Raw genomic sequence first — 12,280 nt, forward strand, 5'->3', positions numbered from 1 at the left:
TATATCCCTACACCCTTTCTCTAATTTTTGCTTATTTTTTCTAAAGAAGTTTTACTTTAAGTTAAGGTTTTTTTTCCGTGCAGTCTGATTATTATCTGCTGTGAAAAAAATCAGACTTGGTTAGACATACATTACTTTGCTCCACTTGATACTTAATTTGCAATAGTTGTTGTAACAGAATTAATGTCAACATTAGGGATAAAATTAAGTTTTTTTTCTGTGCAGTCTGATCACTATCTGCACTGTTTGCTATTCGGCCGGTTTCTTTTTGGTAAGCACCCGCTTTTAACAGTAAATGGAAGGCGGACAAGTTCAGTGTAGAAATAATGCATAGCAAGTGTTAAATAATTGTCAGCTATAACTGCATGAAATGTGGTATTTCCTTTTGTAATAGTCAGGGATATTATAGTACATTACATACTAAAGCAATTTTCTTTTAATTTTTTGATTCCAATATGTAATTAATATCAGTTGCTAAACTATCCGTTGTGAACTCAAACACTGTCTATCCTCTTATTTGTTATACTTGAATAGAACAGCTTTTTTGGTTCATCTGTTAATTGTTGAAGGAAACCAGAAAGCACTTGTTAAAGGCTCTGAAAGGCATACTCCCATATCAAGATTAAATTATGATCGCAGTAAATAATGTACATTGAATTGATTTTGCAATTGTCATTAGAAGTAAAACAACTAATCATCATAAGTGGTTCATAAATCGATGTTATATCATAAATGCTGCTACAAAAAAAATGTGTCTCCATATTTAGTGCTACCGATATTCTACTTTTGTTTACCCTAACCATTTTAACTCAGTTGTGATCTGAACTTCATTTTGTGAGCAAAATAAACTTGTTTTTCTCGATATAATCGTTGTTTCATTTTACTGTTACTTCCAATCTGGATACTCCTACATTATTCCAGTTTATAATGGTGGTAATTTCATAATTATCTCAAACTGGACTTAAAAAAGAGTCAGGGAAATGACGGTGTAACTATCAATCAAATTTAACTGTATCACGATACATGTCGCGATACACAAATTGTATCAAATTCAAAGGTCTTTTTCACGATACAGTAATGATACAGTGAAAAGTAGAATCATTGTCAGGTTAACTGACTGGCATTAATAACAGGTTTTAAGAACTAGAAAACTACTGTTACAGAATTTCCTCAAGGTAGAAATGCAACATGGCAGTTATCCTCACACTCAATTCATGTTGAGAAATTGCCGGGTACTTGTGGAGAAGTTGTCAGCTGATTTTGGAGTTGACAATTGTGGGGAAGATGTCGGGTACTTGTGGAGAAGTTGTCAGCTGATTTTGGAGTTGACAAGTTAATTGTGGGGAAGATGTCGGGTACTTGTGGAGAAGTTGTCAAGTATTTGTGGAGAAGTTGTCAGCTTATTTTGGAGTTGACAAGTTAATTGTGGGGAAGATGTCGGATACTTGTGGAAAAGTTGTCAGGTACTTGTGGAGAAGTTTTCAGATGATTTTGGAGTTGACAAGTTAATTGTGGGGAAGATGTCAGCGTCTTAAAAATGCTAGTTAAATAAAAAGAAAATGTTTGGTAATACTTGGATAAACCGGCCAACAGTAAACAATTTCAATGGAGCAGAATATTGATGAAGAAGCTCAAAACACTTATCTTTACATATAAAGCAAATCCAAATAACTGTAATCCATCTTTTAATTTACACCATATTTAATATACAGAAGTAACAACATGTGTACTACTTGTCTCAACTATCAAGAGCAGTTACTTATTTCAGTATCTAGTAATGTTTAAATACCACTCACATTTTGACATTAGAAAAATTGCACATTGTCATTTCTAAATAAGTTTCAAATGGAAAACAAATATCATATACAGACTTCTAAACAGTTTCAAATTCTCACATATTTTCTTAGAAATTTTTAGCAAAGTTACACTTGAGTTTACTTTCAACCAGTGTCAGATCAAAATAATTTCAAGCAACAAAATTGGGCAGTAACTTCCTGAACCATGTGTCTGACAGTTTTGGCAACATAACATTAATGAAAAAATGCTGATCTCTATTTACAGCCACAACCATGATGTCATCTGGCGGGACAAACACAACTAGGTCACATGTTTGAATTCCACATATATTCAACTGTCCCTGAATTTGGAAGTAGTAATCATGCTTTTCACTTAACTTAACCACACCATGTTCCTTCTTTAAATAAAAGGACGGGCTATTTATTTGTTTCTGAATCGAAGTTTTTCGGTCAAACAAGCTGAATGGGCATTTCACCTCCACGAGTTTTAAGTCCTTTTCATTGGTGAGCACAAGTCGGTCTGGACTTGCTCCTAGATACGGAATTTTGGGGTTCACAATTAGACCCACGGCACTGTCCACTACATTGTTTTGCTGCGCATATTTTGCAAAGCCAACATTCTCGTACATTATTCCATGTTTTACGCTCCGTGTCGTAAAATGTTGCCTCTTCTGTTGGAATGTCTTGAAGGCATCTGTTGTTGGTTTCATGCGACAGAAAGTACCGGAAGTTGAAGCTGTAATTCGATACTCCCTTTCAGCAAACCACTTTGCATTCTTACTCTGCATTCTTGTTTGTATTTCGATTACTTTAGACTTTTTGATCTCGCATGAAATAAGCCCTTTATAGAAAGTTTTCTCACAGTCCGTTAGCTCATGGGCAACAGGTTCAAATACTGTATCTTCCAATTTTTCGAACAGCATGTCATTCAAATCACTGGCATTGCTCTGAACTTTTGGCAGCACCGGCTCAAACTCATTGCTCCTAATTGTCTCAATCACAGGTAATTTCAAGCCACTGGTATCATACAATTTCACTAGTTTTTCAATCTGAGTATTTGTAACTGCTTTTGCAAAATGCGGCACAGGGTTATGGTACTTAACACTTGAACACAATTCTTTCTTAGAGACTTTGAATGGGTCATGTTTCACAAAGTTAATGTCACTGAATAAAAGGGGCTCGTCTGAAATTGGTTTACGGACATGCCACATTTGTAGCTTATCTGTACATGTCTGGATATCTGGAATCTTTTCCACTCCCTGTCGGTGAAGATCAATTATGAAATACACTACAGCCACAATGTGCTTGCATTCACCATCATTTCCAGCTGGACACGTACAAGTTGCCCATTTCATTGTAGTCCCACCATTTTTTAGGCACATATGAACATGATAGTCTTTGTCTTTCATTGAGGTACAGCAACAGCCTTAAAGTATATGTACTTCCCTGATTCGGATGTCACACAGCTGAGCTTTGAGACTTTGCCTTCTCGAAAAAGGTTGTACCCTTCTATCCGATGACGTTTAGTTTTGACTTTCTCATCTAAAACTTTCTCATCAATATCGGAAACCATGAAGTCTTGTCCCCATCCCTTCTTTGGTGCTATTCTTCCTTGAAAGGCTAGCAGACCTGAAGCAAACATATAAAAAGAGAAATCTTAGCAATCTAATTTTCAGTGACTGTTAACACATAAATGTGCAGCATAAACCGGGACTCGAACCTGGAAACAGGACTACGATATGATAAATTGTACCGTCATACTAAAATAATCATGTTTGTGATACAGAAAATTTCAATATCGCTACTAAGACTGGGACGATTACTCGTTAATCGGATCCAATTCGATTACTTGGTGAAACCAGTTTCAATTTTGCAAAACCGTTAATCGCTCTCAATCAGTAAACATCACGAGTCGTACTTTATATATTTTTAGACCAGGACATAGATCCACAGTAATATTTCCGCTAAAACACAAAATTTTGAAATCGTCCTAGCCCTAATCGCTACACCCTATTAAATAACACATTTTATCTTCTTCTTTAGCTCTTTCTTACCATTTCTTGACAGAGAAGGTTCTCGTTCATAATGTCTATACACCAGGACAGTTCCAACACGATAAATTACCAGCCTCGTCCTCATCAACGTCAACACAACGAGGATGGAACCAACCATCACAAAAATCACACTGAATCATCATTTCATTCTTGTCATTTTGCTGGCGACAAACACAGTACAGTTGAACATCCTTAGCAGCGCCATCTGTAAGTTTTCGCTTCTTTGACATCTTCTGACCTGCAGGGTAGAAGATATAATAAAGATTTATAGAAATATATAGATAAAATTGTTCAAGGAAATGGTAACTAGGTTGGTATGGGTCAAGGTAAACACCCCGGGACACAATAATTTCTATAGATAACTATTTATTTACTAGTTTAACTGTAGTTTTATCCTTTTAAACAGTGTAACAGTCTCAGGAAAAATGTGTAGCCTCGACCAAGACTCGACGCTCTACCAACTGAGCTACTGAGGCCACCCGATACGAGACCCGCTACACACCTTCCCTCTTATTGCAAGACATTGGCACTCCGGGCCAATGTCTGATGCAGACTATTAACCGAATTCAGATTCACACCCAAGCCAAACTGCTTTGCCTCGCATGGGCTCCAAGGCTGAGGATCCCGGACAAGCCCCCAAATGTAACAGTCTCTGGAAAAATGTGCAGCCTCGACCGGGATTCGAACCCTTGACCTTTGCCTTACCGTGCCAACGCTCAATCCAATTGAGCTACCGAGGCCACCCGATACGAGAACCACTACAACAGTATATCGAGCATGAAATCAATGTATCCCATGGTGTACCGGGGTGTTTACACGGACTGGGTTGGTACATCATAAGAATCATATTCCAGGGTGGGTGTTCCGAGACACTAGGTTTGTGTTCCACATCTAAACGTACATTTTTCTGCACAGGTCATTCGCACTGTTTAACTCATACGTGTTGTCAGTTTCTGAATGCTATGCATTTTCCAAATATATACATATGATACCCAGATGCTAGATTCCTTGAATCATAGCCAGTATAATAATAGATTTCAAAGATGACATCCATTATTGGCATTAAAACTTCTTTTAAATGGCATTTAATGTTAAATTTGATTAAAATCACGATGTGTCATGATGTAGTCATAAGATATTGCGCATCTTTCACAAAATATCAACCGATGTACAACAAATCTGATTTTACCCCACCCACTGTTGTAACCAATATCGGCATGTTTACTCACGGAAAATTTTACACATTTCAGATTAAATTAGTACATACCTGATGGATTTCAATGCAGATAACCTTGATGTATACAGAAATATCGATATATTCGAAGAAGAATGCGGTAGATCGTTAATATAGACTTATTTTGCTATTTTTTCACATGACCCCATAGGCCGCCATCTTGAATTCACAAGTGCTCGAATTCCGCCAGGTGGCGCTAAACATGAAATCGGCGAATTATCAAGAACTTCAAAACTGTCAATAGAAGAGGTTCTAGCACGTACAGTTCTGATGTTTTACTACAATTTGATGTCCAACGCAATGTAATGTTATGCTGCAGATATCGCCGTAGTGTACAACACGGGACAATCGTATTTGTATAGTTTTAATTTTCTTTATTCGTACTCGGTCATTTTCGACCCAGTAATATAGTTCACTTGGTGCTAGAGATGTATTTGCTGTTCATGGGAGATTCTCATAGAGCTCAGTTTGAGACGTATATTTATCAACTGCAAAGATATGATCTGTTTAATATTGATTCGGCAATTGACGTGAAGTTCTGTGGAATTAGTGGCGGTTGTTTAACAAACTCGAACCATGTCCTGTTCTTTCAAGATTGATTAGTGAAGCACCATCCTGACTATGATGTCATGTTCATTGGTGGTAACGACATTGATTAACCAGGCTCTACTGCAATAAATGCAGAGACCATAGCATCACGAATTGTTTCAATTGCTAAACTTTTCTTACGTCGCTACAATCCGAAACATATCTTTATTTGCCAATTTATTCTGAGGCAACACACCCGCCACATCCCAGTGTACATATACAATGATTTAATTATTACTGAGAGAAGCAAACAGGGTGTTTAAGCAAGAACATGGAATATTTAACGTACTGGAATTTGAAAGAAATGAAACATTCTAATGCTAACATTTTACAGATAGATGGTGTTCTTTTCAACAACCTAGGATTTGAAATTTTTCCGCAATGTGAGAGGAATAATTTTGAAGTGCATTGCAGATATGTAATTCACACATGTACTGGAAGATACTGTATTCTAATTGGTGGCACATTTGTATCTATATTATCATATAACAGTAAGTATAGACATAGTAAGTATATTAGCCGTCATATATATCTGATATATGATAGAACCAAACCCATATTGGGTCCATTTCAGTTAGATAAACAAGACTTTCTGCAGGCTTATGAACATGGCAGATCTTGTATATCACAAATTTTCTATCCGTTTGTGGTAAAAGACTAAATGTAGTTAAATGGATTAATAGAATTATAAAGTCTAAACACATTGTCTGTATTTGTTTATATAGTTTAAATGTAGTTAAATGGACTACTAGAATTATAAAATCTAGACATATTGTCTGTATTTGTTTATATTCTGTTCCACTATATAAATAATGGTTACAGACAAGTAATCTGCAGTCAAATACACCGCAAGTTGTCAAATATACAAAAAATGATTGTTTTTGACAGCTGTCTACATTTATGTAATCACATGGGCTGCATGGAGTCAAATGGGCTACTAAGTCTATGTTACTCAGATATTTTGTCCGTATTGATGTAGTCAAATGGACTACAGTGTAGTCAGATGGACTACTTTGTATAGTCAGATGGACTTCTTCGTATTGTCAAATGGACTATATGTAGTCATATGGACTACTTTATTTAGTCGATGAATTATTTTTACTGTATGGTTAAACACAAGATGACTGTCATACTCTTAAAATGTTACAAGAAGAAATTGTTGTAAATACAGTATTTCTCGTGGAAGTTGATCTTTACATGCTCTGGTATATGGTTTTCTATTTCATGTGCCACCAAGACAGCGAAGCTGCTGCAGCTGAGGAAGCTGCTAAAACCAAACGAAGAGCAAACCAAATTGAGATGGTTTCAGAAGCTAACACAAGTATATCAAATGTTGTTCCTGCTGTCACACAAGGTATATTGTAGGTTTTAAAAGACTTGAAGGTACTACCGCCTGACAATACTCAGAACCAAAACTTCGGAAAAGAACAGATACCTTTGGAATCCACACAAAGCACTTCAACATCTGCTCCAACACCAACTTTGGCAGCTTCAGAAATGAATCAAAATTCTGCCACATTTTTGCGTCCACTTTTTTCTTGGTATTGATGAAAAAATCAAAGCTAAGATTGTATCAGATCAGTTTGTGGAGTTAGATTCCTATAAGATAAAGGTAATTATCAATATCAGTTAGTCGAAAATGGCAGTGAGGAACCCTCGTTCAAAAAAGTTTTAAATCGTCGACCAGTATAAAAACGCTAGATCAAGGGTTTAATACATTTCATATTTTTACAAGTGTTTACACAGACAGACACCCAACATCTGCTGCTACTTTAATGAAACATTGCGACACAGTTCATAAACTTGCAAAGCAATCGGGGGATTCCGCTGCCATTATTTACGATAGACAATTTCGTCTCTTAAAAGAAGCTAGATTGGCTTCGATTTCGTATGGGGAAATCGATACCCAGTTGTACACACAGGCACTGGCCATGGGGTTAATTAAACCAAAACAAAAATAGTCCTTTCTTGGCGCAAGATCACATCAAAACAAACCTTGTTTTGATTTCAACAACGGGTCTTGTGCCAGAAAATCGTGCACCTTTCAGCACAGATGTCAAAAGTGTCCCGGTCCTCATGGACGAATTGTATGTTTTAAAAAGGTGCAATCAAATTTCAAGTCAAAGAACTGATAACGAAACCCTATGCATGGTGCCTGCAGTCTTAAATAAGGCTACTTTTCATATTGTTACACCAATTAATTCTGATAACCTACGATACTGGCTCCAAGGTACGACTTGAAATTAACTGAATATTTGGTGAATGGTTTCACAAAGGGCTTTAAAATACCTTTTACAGGTACTCATTCTAATAAATTTCCTGCGAGTTTCAAATCTGAGACTGAAAATTTAGAGGGCACAAAATCACTGTTGAAATTGATGCGGGTCGTGTTCAGGGTCCTTTCAATGAACCACCTTTTAGCAACTTTATGACCTCACCTCTGGGTGTAGTACCAAATCAGGAACCCAGTGAATTTCGTGGAATACATCATTTATCATTTCCAGAAGGTCAATCTGTTAAGGCTGGAATCCCATTTGAATTGTGCTCTGTTCAGTATCAAAATATTGATGATACAGTAGATCTTCTGAAAACTATTGGACCTGGTGCGCTTCTGTCAAAATTGATGGCCAAAATGCATTTAAAATAATTTCAATTCAGTTGTAGGCTTGGTAAATAAACAAACAACTCAGGACCTAAGTAGTATATGCCTTGTCAGACTATTAGTTCTATAATGTTTGAAAAATAACTTTTTGTTTTAAGACACGCATCTTAAAAGCATTGCAAGGTTATCATAATTTAGTTCCTAAAACAGACACACGTTTGCCAATTGCATAACTTAATACGGTCAATGGACGTCGTTTGCAATTCGCAATTCCTACGTATACTGCTAACAGTCATGTATTTATTGACATTTCATGTTTCCTTCGAGTTGGAGAATTTACTTCTCCCTCTCCTGACTCGTATATTATAGTAGTAGAACATGTATATATAACATTCAATCGACTTGGTTTTGAAAAGCTATAAATATAGTCGAGGCAAGACCCATAAACTGTATATATCATGTTATCACCATGAATTAAATATGTGCCCATTGCATGCATTGTACTCGTATTATACATTAAGTAACGCCCCTCCTGGCCCACTATTTTCGTTTTTGATAATAATCCAGTGACAAGATCTTTCTTTTGTACCAAGCTTCAAATGTCACTCACTCGGATAGGTTATAGTACTGACTTTTACAAAGGTCATAGTTTCCGCATTGGTGCGGCATCGCAGAGAGGTTTCTGGGGAGTTTCAGAAGAAAATATCGACCTTTGGGCAGGTGGTTTTCAAACGCTTATAAAATGTATATTCGCATTTCTATGGTAGAACAATTAGATGGGGTCAAAGCTCCAACAATATAGGTACATCATGGTCACAAATGTGATGGGGTCAAGGGTCTCTCACCTTGTGATTATCATGTTAACAAGTATTCTTCAGTTATCCTCTTAAAACAAATATCAGTATTGGATTTTAGAAATCATACACCTTTGTTTGGGGTGGATGACTTTTATCAAGTTAATATCTAGTTTTCTTATGTTTGTAATTCTTATTGCTAATGGTGCGATGGGGTCATGGGTCTCTCGCACTTAAGTTATCATGTTACATGTACATAAAGTTTATTAGTAGGCAATTTTGCATGTTGTTATGAGTTACTGATATTTTTCTTGTGTGATGGTGCCAAGGGATGCTTACCTCTATTTTGTCATGTCAAATATACATGTACCATTTTCTACAATTTCTGCATGTTAGAGGGTGTAACACTTTAACAAGTATTCTTCTGTTATCCTCTTAAGACAAATATCAGTATTGGATTTTAGAAATCATACACCTTTGTTTGGGGTGGATGATTTTTATCAAGTAAATATTTAGTTTTTTTATGTTTATAATTCTTATTGCTAATGGTGCGATGGGGTCATGGGTCTCTCGCACTTAAGTTATCATGTTACATGAACATAAAGTTGATATTTTGCTTGAGTGATGGTGCAAAGGGTTGCTCACCTCTATTTTGTCATGTTACATATACCATTTTCTACAATTTCTGCTTTTTAGAAGGTGTAACACATGAGTAAGCTGTTGATAAATAAATGATACACTCACTTTCTTCGGATGGGGTTATTGCTAATAACTTAATAAACGAAATCCATTTATTATGTTTTTGCAATATGTGGCATAAAGGTTAGATCCCCACCTTTGATGATGTTAATATCAACTGTTAATATTTGTCTTTTCTTGATAAAATTAGTCACCTATCACATATTATTTATGATGCTGTAACAGAACCATTTATTGTTAATTGTATTTTCAAATTCGTTATTTAGATATTAAATGTCAGATTTCAAAGATACGTGTTGGTTTTTGATTTGATTTACTACATCATCAAACAGAGCTCATAAAGTGAGTGTAAGATATATACCTTGGTTATATGGAGCTTGCTACGGAGCTTGCATAAATACAGATTTATTGAAAAATAAATATATTTATGCAAGTACGGGACGGTACGGGTTTTAATATTATTCAATTGCGGAGCACGAAAAGCTTACGCGCAAGTTATCAAGAACTTCAAACCCTCCCTCCCATCCCTGGTATGCTCAGTATACGTATAGTTGTAGATAGTTCAACATGTGCCAGTCATTTTTGTTATCTTGATAGATATGTCATTATAGTGTCATTGTAAAAATGATGTTCAACTTATGCTAGTCATTGTTATAATAGATATTTCTCACACTTCTTAATTGTTAGAATGACATTCAACATACATTTATAAATGCTGTATTGATACTTCACATGTAAATATATATATTGATATCATTACTTTTAACTATAAGGCTGACATTCAGCGTGCTATTATTATTATGCTAGTCATTGTGCCATTACTTTTTGACTATAAGACTGACATTCAACATAATATTATACTGATCATTGTTAATTAATGGATATGTATTTCAGTATTTTCCTAGATGTAAGACTCTCATTCAATGCTTATTGGCATAAAGGTTAGATCCCCACCTTTGATGATGCATATCAACTGTTAATATTTGTCTTTTCTTGATAAAATTAGTCACCTATCACATATTATGTATGATGCTGTAACAGAACCATTTATTGTTAATTGTGTTTTCAAATTCGTCATTTAGATATTAAATGACAGATTTCAATCAAAGATACGTGTTGGTTTTTTATTTGATTTACTACATCATCAAACAGAGCTCATAAAGTGAGTGTAAGATATATACCTTGGTTATATGGAGCTTGCTACGGAGCTTGCATAAATATTTATATCGCTCCATTTAGCGTTATTCGTAGCCAGTTTATTTTTAGTCTGTGCTATGATACTTCCAGTTTGTTTTAGTTGTTTAATTTCTGATAGGAAATTTGCAGTATGTGGATTGTGTTTGTTCAGTTTGCATTACTATAAGAAATGTTTGGCCATTATTAGTATAAAATTTGCAATTTCTTTTGTTTTCGCATTACATACTCGACCAAAAGCTATTATTCTGTAGTCAAGTTATATGTTTATGTTACTGTCACGCAAGAAACGCGTGACGTCTGACTAGAATGCTTGACTTACTGGGCATTCCCAGAACAAGTGAATGAGTGTTTCAATGTGCATATTACACAGCCCACAAAGACTTGAATTCGCAATTTTGCATTTATGAAGGAAGTCATTTGCAGGGAGGATGTGTTTTATGAACTTGTATTGGAACGCTCTTAGTTTGGTGTCAATGATACTCCGAAAGGGTTTCATGTAGATAAGAGGCCATTCTAAACTTTTATATAAATTATTCCATTTATTTTCAGATTTGTTAATTATTTTTGTATTGCGTTTCAAATGTGTCAAGTACAAAAATTGATTTGGTTTACGTAACTTTATGACCTGTTAAATGTTGGAACCTTTTGTTTGTTCAAGTCTTTTCGCTTGTAATTCTGTCTTCCATTGTCTAGGGATGCTTGAAATAAGCGACAGATATTTTAAGTAATTAGTTGTAGAGATACCATACAATCCTTTTAAGCTATCAAAGGTATGCATAGCTTTATTGTCTATATCATATCTAGGTCTTTTATGTATCTTATGCCTTTAGAGTGCCATGTTTTGAAATAGACCGTTTCGCGATTCATTTTTATCTGTTAGTTATTCCAGATAATTTGATTGTTTATCTCGTTACGTCTGTTTCAAAGTTTATTTCTGTCCAACTGGTTGCAGTATCTTTTAAAACTCTGTTGTGTATTTTTATCAAATCATCTTATCCACAGTTACCATCAAATAAAAGAATTTCAACATAAGCCGTAATTTTCTTTACATAAATGTGTTCCCATATTGCAGTATCATCTTTAAATATTCGTTTTAACCAGCTACACTTGATTGATGCAATGTATGACCTAACATTAATCATTTTTAAGCCTCCGTCTTTATAATCTTGTGTAATAACTTTTCTTGCAATTTTCTCAGGTTTTCCACCCCTTAGAAATTCATACAATGGTTTTGTTATTAAACTTATTTGATGATCAGGTGGATTTTCAAGTACTGTAAGTGGAAATATTAATTTGGGGAGTGCGAATGTTTTGAT

General features: G+C 35.3%; 1 long non-coding RNA gene and 1 pseudogene across 1 annotated transcript; one reads left to right on the forward strand and one right to left on the reverse strand.

Annotated features, from left to right (window-relative positions):
* Nucleotides 1-1,668: 1,668 nt before the first annotated feature.
* LOC123524260 (uncharacterized) lies at nucleotides 1,669-5,284 on the reverse strand (annotated as a pseudogene).
* An 85-nt stretch (nucleotides 5,285-5,369) lies between these two features.
* Nucleotides 5,370-10,875, forward strand: LOC128547346 (uncharacterized). Its single transcript, XR_008366465.1, has 2 exons — nucleotides 5,370-9,890; nucleotides 10,709-10,875. It is a non-coding gene; the product is annotated as an uncharacterized LOC128547346 (long non-coding RNA).
* The last annotated feature ends 1,405 nt before the right edge of the window (nucleotides 10,876-12,280 follow it).

The sequence above is a fragment of the Mercenaria mercenaria genome, chromosome 1 (assembly GCF_021730395.1).
Source record: "Mercenaria mercenaria strain notata chromosome 1, MADL_Memer_1, whole genome shotgun sequence".
NCBI classification, from domain to species: domain Eukaryota; kingdom Metazoa; phylum Mollusca; class Bivalvia; order Venerida; family Veneridae; genus Mercenaria; species Mercenaria mercenaria.